This window comes from Megalobrama amblycephala, linkage group LG17, assembly GCF_018812025.1.
Source record: "Megalobrama amblycephala isolate DHTTF-2021 linkage group LG17, ASM1881202v1, whole genome shotgun sequence".
Classification (NCBI taxonomy): domain Eukaryota; kingdom Metazoa; phylum Chordata; class Actinopteri; order Cypriniformes; family Xenocyprididae; genus Megalobrama; species Megalobrama amblycephala.
The window spans coordinates 40,372,386-40,385,641 of NC_063060.1; the positions used below are offsets into that span (position 1 = coordinate 40,372,386).

At 34.9% G+C, this 13,256-nt stretch overlaps 1 pseudogene; it reads right to left on the reverse strand.

Annotated features, from left to right (window-relative positions):
• Window positions 1-1,972: 1,972 nt before the first annotated feature.
• On the reverse strand, window positions 1,973-2,089 carry LOC125252045 (annotated as a pseudogene).
• Window positions 2,090-13,256: the final 11,167 nt, after the last annotated feature.

Below are 13,256 nucleotides of genomic sequence, written 5' to 3' on the forward strand. Positions count from 1 at the left end.
ATTTCTATCTTTGCTCTGCTTTATTGTATTTCTTTGTGATATTGCTTTTAGTTTGATTATTTGTTCTTTTTTTTGACAGTAGTCCTTTTTTCCCTGAACACAGAATATACCAAACCATACCGAAATTGTGACACTGAAACAGTGATTTTAAAAAAAATGGACCGTGAGTGATTTGAACTATTACACCCCTAATATATATATTAGTTGTATTGTAGTGTGTGTGTGTGTGTGTGTGTGTATGTGTATATATACTGTATATCGCAATACAAAAATGCAACAATGTATTGTGGATACTGACAATATTTATTGTATGTAGTTCACCCAAAATTAAAACTACTGTTTTAATTCAAGTTGACAGAGTTTTAGTGTCAGTACTACATTAAACTACTATATAATGTTAAATATAATGTATAATAATGCAATGAGGGAATATTTGTTGGTCCTGATAATGTCAAATGTCTTATGTTACCAGTAAATTAGTATTTTAAATATATCTAGTCAGTGACAGAGTGCAAACATATTCATCTAAAATAAATCTGTGTTTCCATGTTAGAATCATGAATATTTTTTTCTGGTGTCATCATTGTCCTGTGCATTGGGTTACCAGCACCAGGTCCAAGCCTATTCATTTTTTTCCTATTCATATTTTTTGTTAACCTTTTACCATATATATATATATATATATATATATATATATATATATATATATATATATATATATATATATATATATATATATATATATATATATATACTAGGGCTGTCAAAATAATGCGTTAATTTCGATTAATTAATCTGAGAAAAAATAACGCGTTAAAAAATAACGCAGATTAATCCATTCCGTATTGACCTTTGAACCTGGAGCCGTTCTAGCCACCATTCGACTGTAAAATGAATGAGGGAGAGGACTGCTGCGCTGACGGACAGAACGAGCAGAGCTCCTCCCTCGTACACGCGAAGCAAGTAAGCAAACTTCAAAGTAAGCATCGTCTTTGCACTCTCTCTACCTCACACATAATAATCTAAATCAACTGACACAATGCTAAAAGTTCGTAAGACCGAATCCATGTTTCACGAGGCGCATTCGGAGAATGTTTTTCCTGAATAACCTCTGGGTGTGAATAGCGCTCAAAAGAACGTCACCTCATCTTCTCTGACAGGCGCCCTGCACGTGCAGCTGACATAAACCACACTTTCAGTAAACAAAAAGAAAATCCTATCCAGTGGTGAAGTGTTTTCTGTGTTGACAAATCTTTTGCGATGTCCTAATAACAATCGTGATTTGCACGCAACGCATCAAAGTCCGCTAATGTCCAATTCGCGACCAAATGACTAATTTGAACAGATTCATTTTAATGAATCATGACAACAACTGATCTGTCCACACGGTCTATAATGAATCATTTACTCGAACAACTCTGAAATGAGAACATAAGTGTGCTTACCCCATTTAGCAAGAGTGGTTAGTAAAATTAGCCTTAATAATCCACAATATTTTCAGGTTATTTAAATAATAATAATAATAATTCCTTACATTTATATAGCGCTTTTCTGGGCACTCAAAGCGCTTTACATATTGAAGGGGGAATCTCCTCAACCACCACCAATGTGCAGCATCCACCTGGATGATGCGACGGCAGCCATATTGCGCCAGAACGCCCACCACACACCAGCTTATTGGTGGAGAGGAGATAGAGTGATGAAGCCAATCAGTGTATGGGGATGATTAGGAGGCCATGATGGACAGAGGCCAATGGGCAAATTTGGCCAGGATGTCGGGGTTACACCCCTACTCTTTTCGAAGGACATCCTGGGATTTTTTTAATGACCACAGAGAGTCAGGACCTCGGTTTAATGTCTCATCCGAAGGACGGTGCTTTTTGACAGTATAGTGTCCCCATCACTATACTGGGGCATTAGGACCCACACAGACCACAGGGTGAGCACCCCCTGCTGACCTCACTAACACCTCTTCCAGCAGCAACCTAGTTTTCCCAGGAGGTCTCCCATCCAGGTACTAACCAGGCTCAGCCCTGCTTAGCTTCAGTGGGCAACCAGTCTTGGGCTACAGGGTGATATGGCTGCTGGCAATGTGTAAATGACAATGTGTAGTAAATTAGGCCTACCTATAAAATCAGTTAGTTTAAACTGGAGTGAGGTGAAACCAGAACAAAGCAAGTTGTTGTTAGCTAGGTGCATTCAATTATATATGGTAGAAAATTATATTATTAGTTAATATAACTTCTAAATGCTACTTTTTAATACTTTTCAGGTTTAGCAAAAAAGCATCTTCTCTTACAAAGCTATAAAATCTTTTTTTTTTTTTTTGCAAAGAGGGCAAGAAAGAATTACAGTGAGAGTGACGGGTACTTTATTGTCAGTATCGGGCTCGCAGATCACGTGGGTAGGGCACTTTTTACTGTTTGTGTGGATGACCATGTCTGTCACCATCGAAGACCATTTTTGACCCAGGAAAAACACTGCATTGATTCATTTGAATTGAAATATTTAATACTTTCACAGCAAAAATTATGTATGCGATTAATTTAGATTAATTAATCATAGAGTATGTAATTAATTAGATTAAAATTTTTAATCGATTGACAGCCCTAGTATATACAGTATATATACACACACACACACACCATATTTATATATATGCTGCAGAAAAACCAATCAGAATCAAGCATTCCAGAGATCAACAAGTTATTTTAACAAACATTGAGAACTTTGTAAAATGTGAGAGGTTAAAAGCGACATTACAGCTCTTGTCTTCTTGCTAATCTAATACAACATTATCAGAAATCTGCTGATCCATTTTTCATTACAGCACAAACAAATTCAAAGAACTTGGCCTCTTTCTTAACTGGAGCATCATAATGCCTGCAGTGGTTTAATTACTTTCTTATTGCTGCAACACATAGAGCTAATGAATCCGAGCAGTTTAATTTTCATCATTTTACAATGTTCTACAAATATTAAACGCTAGACTGGTGAGGGATACGAAATGAGTACCACTCCATATTCCGGGACAGCTCTCTGCAGTACAGTTTACTATCTGCACACTCAATCTTCTTGATATTAAACATAATTTGGGAAACAACAGAACCCCAGAAAGTTATTAAGAGGATATAAGTATTTGTTTATTTGTTGTTCATATCCCATCCTCACCCTTGAGGTTTGATTTTTAGCATATTGTTAATTCTGTAATCAGACATCAAAAAAAAAAAAAAGGCGTACCAGCCTACACAAGTGCAGCCTCCAGGTAGTTATACTTTCATGGGATTACAAAGTCAGCGCAGTCAAACAAGAATATCTGTCATGTACGCAGTCTAGCCTTGATATATTTCTCGCCGCATTCCTCACAATTCTTGACTCTTCGGGGAATGTCAAACAGCTTGCACAATTAAAGAAAATGAAGGGGAGCAAATCAAATGCATCTAGGAATCGATGTCAATGCCTTCAGTAGAAAAGGAAGTGCTGCGGAGACTGATTTTGTTAGTACCGCAAAAACGCTTGTTACACTTTGCCCACATGAACGCACAGCTACATACTCAAGAAAATGATTTTTGCTGCTATTTTAAGCAGAAGCTATAGCCTTCACTGATGCCCTTGCATCGTGTTAATGAATTGCATTCATGCAACAAGAGGTCACACATTTTAGAAGCAATTGCCAACCACACAGAAGGTGTTGACAACGACGGTTTCGAAGCGTGCAAAATTCCCACTTACAGCTTCCCAACTTAGTCGGCCCGCCGATGTGTTTTACTTTCTTCGCAGCAACAGCAAAACTCCTTTCTATAATGAGAACAAAGATGTAATTTGACAGAAACAATTGTATTCACACAGCCCCGTCAAAGCACTATTTCAACTGAATGCCAAAACAATGAAGTGTTTAAGTGCAGTGACCAAGCATGTACTTCTATTGCGATCATGAACCAGCTTTTATCTCCTCCTCGGTAAATCCCTGCCTACGGGCACTGAAGGATTTGGCTTCTGCCTCTTCTGTAATGAGCTCTGTGTCTGTACATACAAAACAGGCCGTTTGCTCAATACTGGAGCTGTGGCTCTCGCTCTTTTCACTCTCTCTCTCTCTCTCTCTCTCTCTCAGAACCTCATTTTGGGCTCACAGTTTCAAATGAATGCTTATTTAAAAGTGAGTATTTTGGAGAACGCTCATGAGTGCTCTGACGTCCTGCAGTGCAATCCAGCGTCGGCTATTGTCAAGCATTAATTAACAGTGATGACTCACAGCCCACATTATTGTGTCAAAAAGTAATACAATTGTCATAAAATAGTTAAAGCCCGTTTCTCTAAGCTGTAGTCATGGTGTAAATCTCTTCCCACTAAGCGACTGCCAGCTTTAAGGATAAATTTTCATTATAATTATGTCATGAATTTACATTATGCATAATTAAATATGTAACTGAATTATGCCTAGTATTTACTTCACCACCTGTATGATACTGCGAATGAATTCGCAATAATGTCTTCGATTTAACGAACCAAGGTAAACAAGGCTTTCATCTTTGAAAGGATGCATGCAGATGCTTTATTTGACAAAATCTAATTGATTTTCTTTTTAAAGCCCATAGGCATCAGTCTTTAAAGCACGCTACAATCCTCAAAAACAACATAAGACCTTTATTTATAGCTATGATTCTGCAAAATGAGCTATTACAGCATGTAATAAATGGAACATATAATTCAGCATTGATGAACGCTGTGAAGTATTAGAGCTGAATCGAAACTATTAAAATAATTAAACACTCCAAGACTGTTATTGCATGCTGAGCTTAATTAAAATATTTTAATTATTTTAAATGCATAAACGCTTTGACATTAAGGAGATAAATGTGGAAGTTGCAAGATTGCAGTGATAAGAGGAATGCTCTAGTTTTGCCTTGAATACACACACAAAAAAATGCTTCCTGTTTGTTCTCATTCCCTGGAGGAAGTGATAAAAAGATTTTGCTTTAAATACAATGGTCCTAATTACTTTGACACAGTGAATATCAGTGTCAATGAAAAATGCAGAGAAATAGTTTTATTTCCTCCATTTTCCCCAGCTCAATTCAAAAAGGAGAAGCTCATGAATTACTAATGGCAGAAATGCAACTGAAATCATAATGGGGAACTTCACGCTTCTGTAAGGTTAAGCCTTGCACTTGACACCAAGATGATAATGACGATGGATAACATTAATGAGAGCCTATTGATTGCATGGGTTAGGTGAGTGATGTCTTCCACTTATACGTCCCTAACAAATGGCTAGTTAGCGTTATTTATAGTCACAATCGATTTCGAGTTTGAAGCATTTCTTTGTTTTCGTACCGCACACTGTAGCTGTAAGTGTGTTTGAAAGATCAGGGCTGGAGTAGGATTACTGTCAAGCGACGTCCCTGGAGTCGAGTCTAAACAGAAGCTGCACAGCTGTACACACACAGAAACGCGCTCCGCCCCTTCACAGCAAGAGATAGCAGGGTGGATGACAACAAAGTATCCTATGCAAAAAGTGCTTATTTTTTAGCCCATCCTAAAATATTTAGCAATTTTATTGTACGCTTATGGTTGTATACAGTATACATACACGCATATATACGCACACATATATGAAAATCAGCTCAACTGCACACAATCTGTTAATATATACACTCTAAAAAATGCTGGGTTTAAAAAAAACAACCCATGTTGGGTTGAAAATGGACAAACCCAGCAATTGGGTTGTTTTGTTAAATGTGTGCCTGCTGGGTAGTCCAACTATTGTTTAAAAATTACTATATTGCTCACTTAAAATGAACCCAAAGTATTTTGAAAATTAACATTTTATTAATATGTTTAATAAATGAACATTTACTAAAGTTTAATGAATAATAATTAAACAATAAACATTTATTGAATTGTTTATTATTAAATGTTCACCGTTTGATTATTATTGTTGCCTCTAGTAATTATGTGTCTGATTTTTAATTTCCAACCTATTTTGGGTTCATTTTAAGCCAGTCTTAAAGTAATTTTTAAACAATATGGGGTAAATAAAACTGCCCAGCACGTTGGGCAAACATTTAACCAAACATGGGTTAAAGGTGCCCTAGAATGGAAAATTGAATTTACCTTGGTATAGTTGAATAACAAGAGTTCAGTACATGGAAAAGACATACAGTGAGTCTCAAACACCATTGTTTCCTACTTCTTATGTAAATCTCATTTGTTTAAAAGAACTCTGAAGAACAGGCGAATCTCAACATAACACCGACTGTTACGTAACAGTCGGGGTGTACATCCCAATATTTGCATATGCCAGCCCATGTTCAAGGCGTTCAAGCCAGTATTAACGTCTGGATCTGTGCACAGCTGAATCATCAGACTAAGTAAGCAAGCAAGGACAATAGCGAAAAATGGCAGATGGAGCAATAATAACTGACATGATCCATGATAACATGATATTTTTAGTGATATTTGTAAATTGTCTTTCTAAATGTTTTGTTAGCATTTTGCTAATGTACTGTTAAATGTGGTTAAAGTTACCATCGTTTCTTACTGTATTCACGGTCTGTCGTTATTAAGACTGTCGTTATTTTCATTTTTTTTAAACACTTGCAGTCTGTATAATGCATAAACGCATCTTCATTCTTTATAAATCTCTCCAACAGTGTAGCATTAGCCGTTAGCCACGGAGCACTATCAAACTCATTCAGAATCAAATGTAAACATCCAAATAAATACCATACTTACGCTATTAGATATGCTGCATGACGAACACTTTGTAAAGATCCATTTTGAGAGTTATATTAGCTGTTTGAACTTTGTTTATGCTGTTTAAGGCAAGCGCGAGCTCCGGGGGAGGGGAGCGTGAGGAATTAAAGGGGCAGCAGCCTGAATCGGCACATAGTTAATGATGCCCCAAAATAGGCAGTTAAAAAAATCAAAAAAAAAAAAAATCTATGGGGTATTTTGAGCTGAAACTTCACAGACACATTCAGGGGACACCTTAGACTTATATTACATCTTTTAAAAAGACGTTCTACGGCACCTTTAAAACAACCCAATTGCTGGGTTTGTCCATTTTCAACCCAGCTTGGGTTGTTTTTAACCCAGCATTTGTTATAGTGTGTATGTATATATATAGAGAGAGAGACAGATTGTGTGCAGTTGAGCTGATTTTCAGGGCAATGAGGCAGTGAGTTGGTTTGTAAATTTCTGGGTTTATCTATTTAATGCTCTGATATAGGTTTATGGGAAATGTTTTATGTAATACATGCAGTTCCAAAGTGATTCATAAATGGTTTGTAGAATTTATGGCAGATTTGTTTGTTATCGTTCTGCATATGCTGCAGCCATGAGGAGCTTAGAGCTCCACACATTTTGCCTACAAAAAATAAAAAATAAATAAAAGTACTTAAGGGAGAGCTAGTGATAGTGAATATGGAAGGAAGTGCTGATGTAGAAAGTGCATGAACGAGGGCGAGGCATACTTTCAGCCTACCATTAGCATGCATTAACATCTGTTAATAGTTTTTTTGCCACTTTGGCCGGATTTGTACATGAACTTGCAATTTATCGAACAACATCCCTTGTTTTAAGCATGAATATGTTTTGGAGCTGAGTCTTATGTTCCATTAAAAAAAATGGATGGATGGCCAGTCCAAGATAGAAAAACAATACAGTGAACTGAGTAATTTTCATGACATTCTGATCCGTTAACAGTTCTCATACGTGCCTCTCTCAATGCAGATGGACATTTTACTCAAATATTCTGATAGCGTTCCATGCATTAATGTTTAGCGTGAGACATACAGCACAGACCAGTCCAATTCTTGAGCAAATGACTCTTATGTTAGTGAATCAAAAACATACAGCGTGACCAGAATCCAATTCCCAAGGCAATGACTCTATGAGCAGGTTATTTTGAATCAAGCACATGAATCGCAACTAGTTCAGTCATGTGTGACTCAATGTCCAAACAGTGAAAACTGTTAAAAATCATTTTCATTCATTTAAATAAATCTAAAATTAAATATTATGTGAAAAAACTTTTTTATTTAAAGTCCCCCTGAAATCAAAATTTAAGTTTTTTAGCTTTTAGTATGAAGAAGTTATGTTATGAATAAGATGGTGTGTTCTAAAACAATGACAAAATTCACATTTAGGAGATATAAGCATTCAAAACTTACAGTCTCTCACTTCAGCTAAAATGGATCACAGATTTTCATGACATCACATTGCACTTCAGCTTCTCATCAGATCTTCTGTCCAATCAAATGCTCTCTAGAATCTGAAGTCCCGCCCCCTCCTACACTGTAAAGCTGCAGCTGAAATCAGTCATTTGTTCACACATTTACTAGTTTACATATGGTGAATGGCACATAGTGCACTATATAGAGAATAGGGAACGATACAGACAGTGTAAATATGCTTTCCTTTGACGCGAATGCAGCGAGCAGTCTGCTCCGGTCCAGAGACACGAAAGCACAGAGCGGATCATATGATGCGCGAGTCGGCGCAGACCACAAAACGTATTGGGCCCATTTGAATTCTGCACAGAATGCTGTATTTTAAAGTGATAGAAGAGGAGATTAGGAGGAGAAACTGTTAGAGATTACTAACAAAAACATAACATTATTGGCTATTTTTTTTTAAAAAGGGGCAGGGCTGTTCAATATGTCTTCCTGTTTCAGTGGAAATTACATCAACACATTGAGTCAAGACACTTCAGTGGGCCTTTAAGTTGAAGTATTAAAATTATTGAAGTATTAAAGTATTAAAACTCTAAATTACTGAAACTAAAACTGAAATTAAAATAAATCTAAATATAAAATTTTTTAAAAAAATGAAATTATAAAATAAAATATAATTTAAAATATTAATAAATGCTATAATAGCATATGAATAATACTAAAATAACTAAAAAAAAAGATCTGATACTGGGTTAAAGTATGCTGTACTTAAGGCTTAAGACATCAATCAGTGGTATTTTATAAAAAAAATAAAGGAATAAAGGAAATATATAACCAATTTTTTTTTGTTCTTTGTTGTTTTACATATATTATCGATCCCAGCATTTGGCAACAAAATCGCATTTCTGTTTTCCAAATATTTCTTATTCTAAATATATATATATATATATATATATATATATATATATATATATATATATATACACTACAGCTCAAAAGTTTGGGATCGGTAAGATTTTTTATGTTTTTAAAAGAAGTTTTGTCTGCTCACCAAGGCTTAATTTATTTAATTAAAAATACAGTAAAAACAGTAATATTGTGGAAAAATTATTACAATTTAAAATAACTGTTTTCTATTTGAATATATTTTACAAAGTAATTTATTCTCATGTTGGCAAAGCTGAATTTTCAGCATCATTACTCCAGTCTTCAGTGTCACATGATCCTTCAGAAATCATTCTAATATGATGATTAGAAATATTTGTTATAATTATCAATGTTGAAAACAGTTGTATACTTTTTTTTCAGGAGTCCTTGATGGATATAAAGTTCAAAAGAACAGCAATTATCTAAAATACAAAGCTTTTGTAACATTTTACACTACCATTCAAAAGTTTGGGGTCAGTAAGAATTTTTTTTTTTTTTTTTTTTTTTTTTAAAGAAATTAAAGAAATTAATACTTTTATTCAGCAAGGATGCATTAAATAAATCAAAAGTGACAGTAAAGACATTTATAATGTTACAAAAGATTAGATTTCAGATAAACGCTGTTCTTTTGAACTTTCTCTTCATCAAAGAATCCTGAAAAAAAAAATATTGTACACTTATATATATATATATATATATATATATAATTTTTTTAATTTCTTTGGCGCAATTTTCACAAGCAACTGTTATATTTTCAAAACTCTTAATTCTAATATCACAACAGATCATCAAAAGTGCATTTTTTTCAAACATTTCAGCATGTTTTCAATTCATAATGCTATTACTATCAAACGTTTCATATGCATCTCTTTTCATTCAGTTTAATACATTTGTCTATTATTTAATCCAACTGATCTTAATGGTTAATCAATGAATCATTTGGTCATCTATAGATTTCTATAGATACAGATTCTATCGATATAGTGTATATATATATATCAACAAGGGTGATTTGAAACATGCATATTGCATTGTTTGCTATTAAATGATTAATGAATACATTTTTGTACTAAGAGTTTATACTAAGAGTGAAAATAGTACCAAAGCGAATTAAAAAAAAAAAAAAAAAAAAAAAAACTGTAACAGGGATGTTAAGGAATCAGAATCATTAAGAGAAATCATTCAAAATCAAAACAAAATGTGTTAAATTACTTGCTATTCCTATCCCTAAACATTGGAGACAGGTTATTCCTTTGACAAATAAGAAACAACAGACAATGAAGTTTCATGGCTGAACGCATGATGGAGAATAAGAGTCGGGAATGCACACAGCTTTTATATTGCATTGGCTTTCTTTGCATCTCAAGGTTGCACTATTATGCCTGCACAAACACAGCTTCTCACCGTTAATTTCAGTGAGGGCTTCTTCAATAACTACTCCTTGGAGCAATTCCATGTCATCAAAGAGCACATCATCTGTTATTGTAATGAGTTTTGACTCTAACTCAGCTCTGAATCATTAGTGAATGGATCAACCGCTCTCATCAATGTGTTCGAGCCCCAGTGGGAATGTGAGCGTGATGAGGGCCCATCCAGTGCACTGTGATTGATCATTATTTTAATCACTGCAGGCAGACGGTCACAGGGACGACGTCAACCCACCACATCATTACGGAGGAGAAAAACAATAAATGAAACACAGGTAGGAGGCATTATTTCGAATTAGCGTCTTTGTGGATTCTCACTCACAGTTAAGGGCTTCCCGCACCGCTCTCTGAAGACCACACTTGACGTTCTGGTCCTCCAACCTTAAATACATTCACAGCCAGTGACCACACACAAAGATGAGTCTGCTCTCTCGGTGCCAAGGTCGTCTGGGCAGTATCTTAGTTTGCTTACAGACACATTTTGAAGGATTCCTAGCTAGAAATATAAAACTAGAACATTTTAACACTTTAATAATGTCATAGGAAGCTCATTTAATGGTTTTCGTTTCAAATAAAACACATTTTTTAATTATTATTATTTTTCTGCTGTTATAATGAGCATTTAAGTCTGTCATTGACCTGTGTTTCTGCAACATGAATAGCTGCTCTCAAACTGCTATTTTGTGGGTTTCTCTGTCTTTTATGATGCCTGCAAGCACAAACAACACAGCTTGAGTAATCAAGTCAAAGGCTTTGAGATGAACTCTTCAAAAACATACTCCCACTTCTGTGTAGGAAAAAAGGTCACATTCGATCGCATTTCTGAATGTGTGCAGCCGAGTAAAAGAGAATGTGCTGGAAGTCTAAAAACATTAAAAGCTAGCTCACTCTCTCCGTCTCTGTGGTTGAAGTGGCATAACTCAATATACACCCCACATTCAGAGGTATTTTTTACAGATTAGCACCTAGATAGCCTCTGTTTTTTTCTTTTTCTTTTCAAGCTGGTGCACCTACATTGGTGACAGGATCTCAAGATAGTCCAGCAGACAGCACCGGGGCAATCTAAAAAATCAAGTGGACACTTTAGAGAGATTGTATCTAGAGAAAGCTATTGTTTCTCACTTATCAGATATTGGAAGAGTCTCAGGTTCACAGGTGTCTATGAGGTTCTTATACAGAAAACTCATTTTGTTGATTTGATAAGATGAACTGCATTGACATTGAGACACTTTCATACAACAAAAATAATTGTCAAACACAAAATTGATATCTATTTTATCTATCTATAGGCTTTCAACAGGGATATGGGTAAAATGGGATACATCAACACCAGTGTTGGGCTCATTACTCAAAAAAATGTAATTTATTACTTGTTAGTAGTTACTCCTTTTAAAAGCAACATTATTACTTATTACTTTCTGGCAACAGTAATTAGTTACACTACTAGTTATATTACTTTTCCTTCACGCCCCAGAGTAGTTGTCCCCTCTGGAAGTCCGTTTCTGCCACTAAATCAAAAATAAAAACAGTAATTGCGACTTTTTATCTCACAATTAGGACTTTTTTTCCTCACGGTTCTGACATTTTTCTCACAATTGCGAGTTATAAAATCCCAATTCTGAGATATAAACTCGCAATTGCGTGATATAAAGTTACAATTCTGAGATTTAAACTCGCAACAGCGTGATATAAAGTCAAATTCTCAGATTTAAACTCGCAATTGCGTGATATAAAGTCACAATTCTCAGATTTAAACTCGCAATTGCGTGATATAAAGTAACAATTCTGAGATATAAATTCACAATTGCATGATATAAAGTAACAATTCTGACTTTCTGAGATATAAACTCGCAATCGCGTGATATAAAGTCACAATTTTGAGATTTAAACTCGCAATTGCGTGACAGTCACAATTTTGAGATTTAAACTCGCAATCGCGTGATATAAAGTAACAATTCTGAGATATAAACTCGCAATTGCGTGACAGTCACAATTTTGAGATTTAAACTCGCAATTGCGTGATATAAAGTCACAATTCTGAGATTTAAACTCACAATCGCGTGATATAAAGTAACAATTCTGAGATATAAACTCGCAATTGCGTGATATAAAGTCACAATTCTGAGATTTAAACTCGCAATCGCGTGATATAAAGTAACAATTCTGAGATATAAACTCGCAACTGCGTGATATAAAGTAACAATTCTGAGATATAAACTCGCAACTGCGTGATATAAAGTAACAATTCTGACATTTAAACTCGCAATCGCGTGATATAAAGTCACAATTCTGAGATATAAACTCGCAATTGCGTGATATAAAGTAACAATTCTGACATTTAAACTCGCAATCGCATGATATAAAGTAACAATTCTGAGATTTAAACTCGCAATCGCGTGATATAAAGTAACAATTCTGAGATATAAACTCGCAATCGCGTGATATAAAGTAACAATTCTGAGATTTAAACTCGCAATTGTGTGATATAAAGTCACAATTCTGAGATATAAACTCGCTATTGTGTGATATAAAGTCAGAACTGCGAGATATAAAGTTTTACACAATTGTGTGAAAAAAAAGTCAGAATTGTGAGGAAAAAATGTCAGAATTCTGAGATATAAACTCGCAATTATGGTTATTTTTTTATTTAGTGGCGGAAACGGGCTTCCATAGTCCCCATAAAATTCTTCTAAAATGTTATTAACAACATATTTCAAGTTCATAA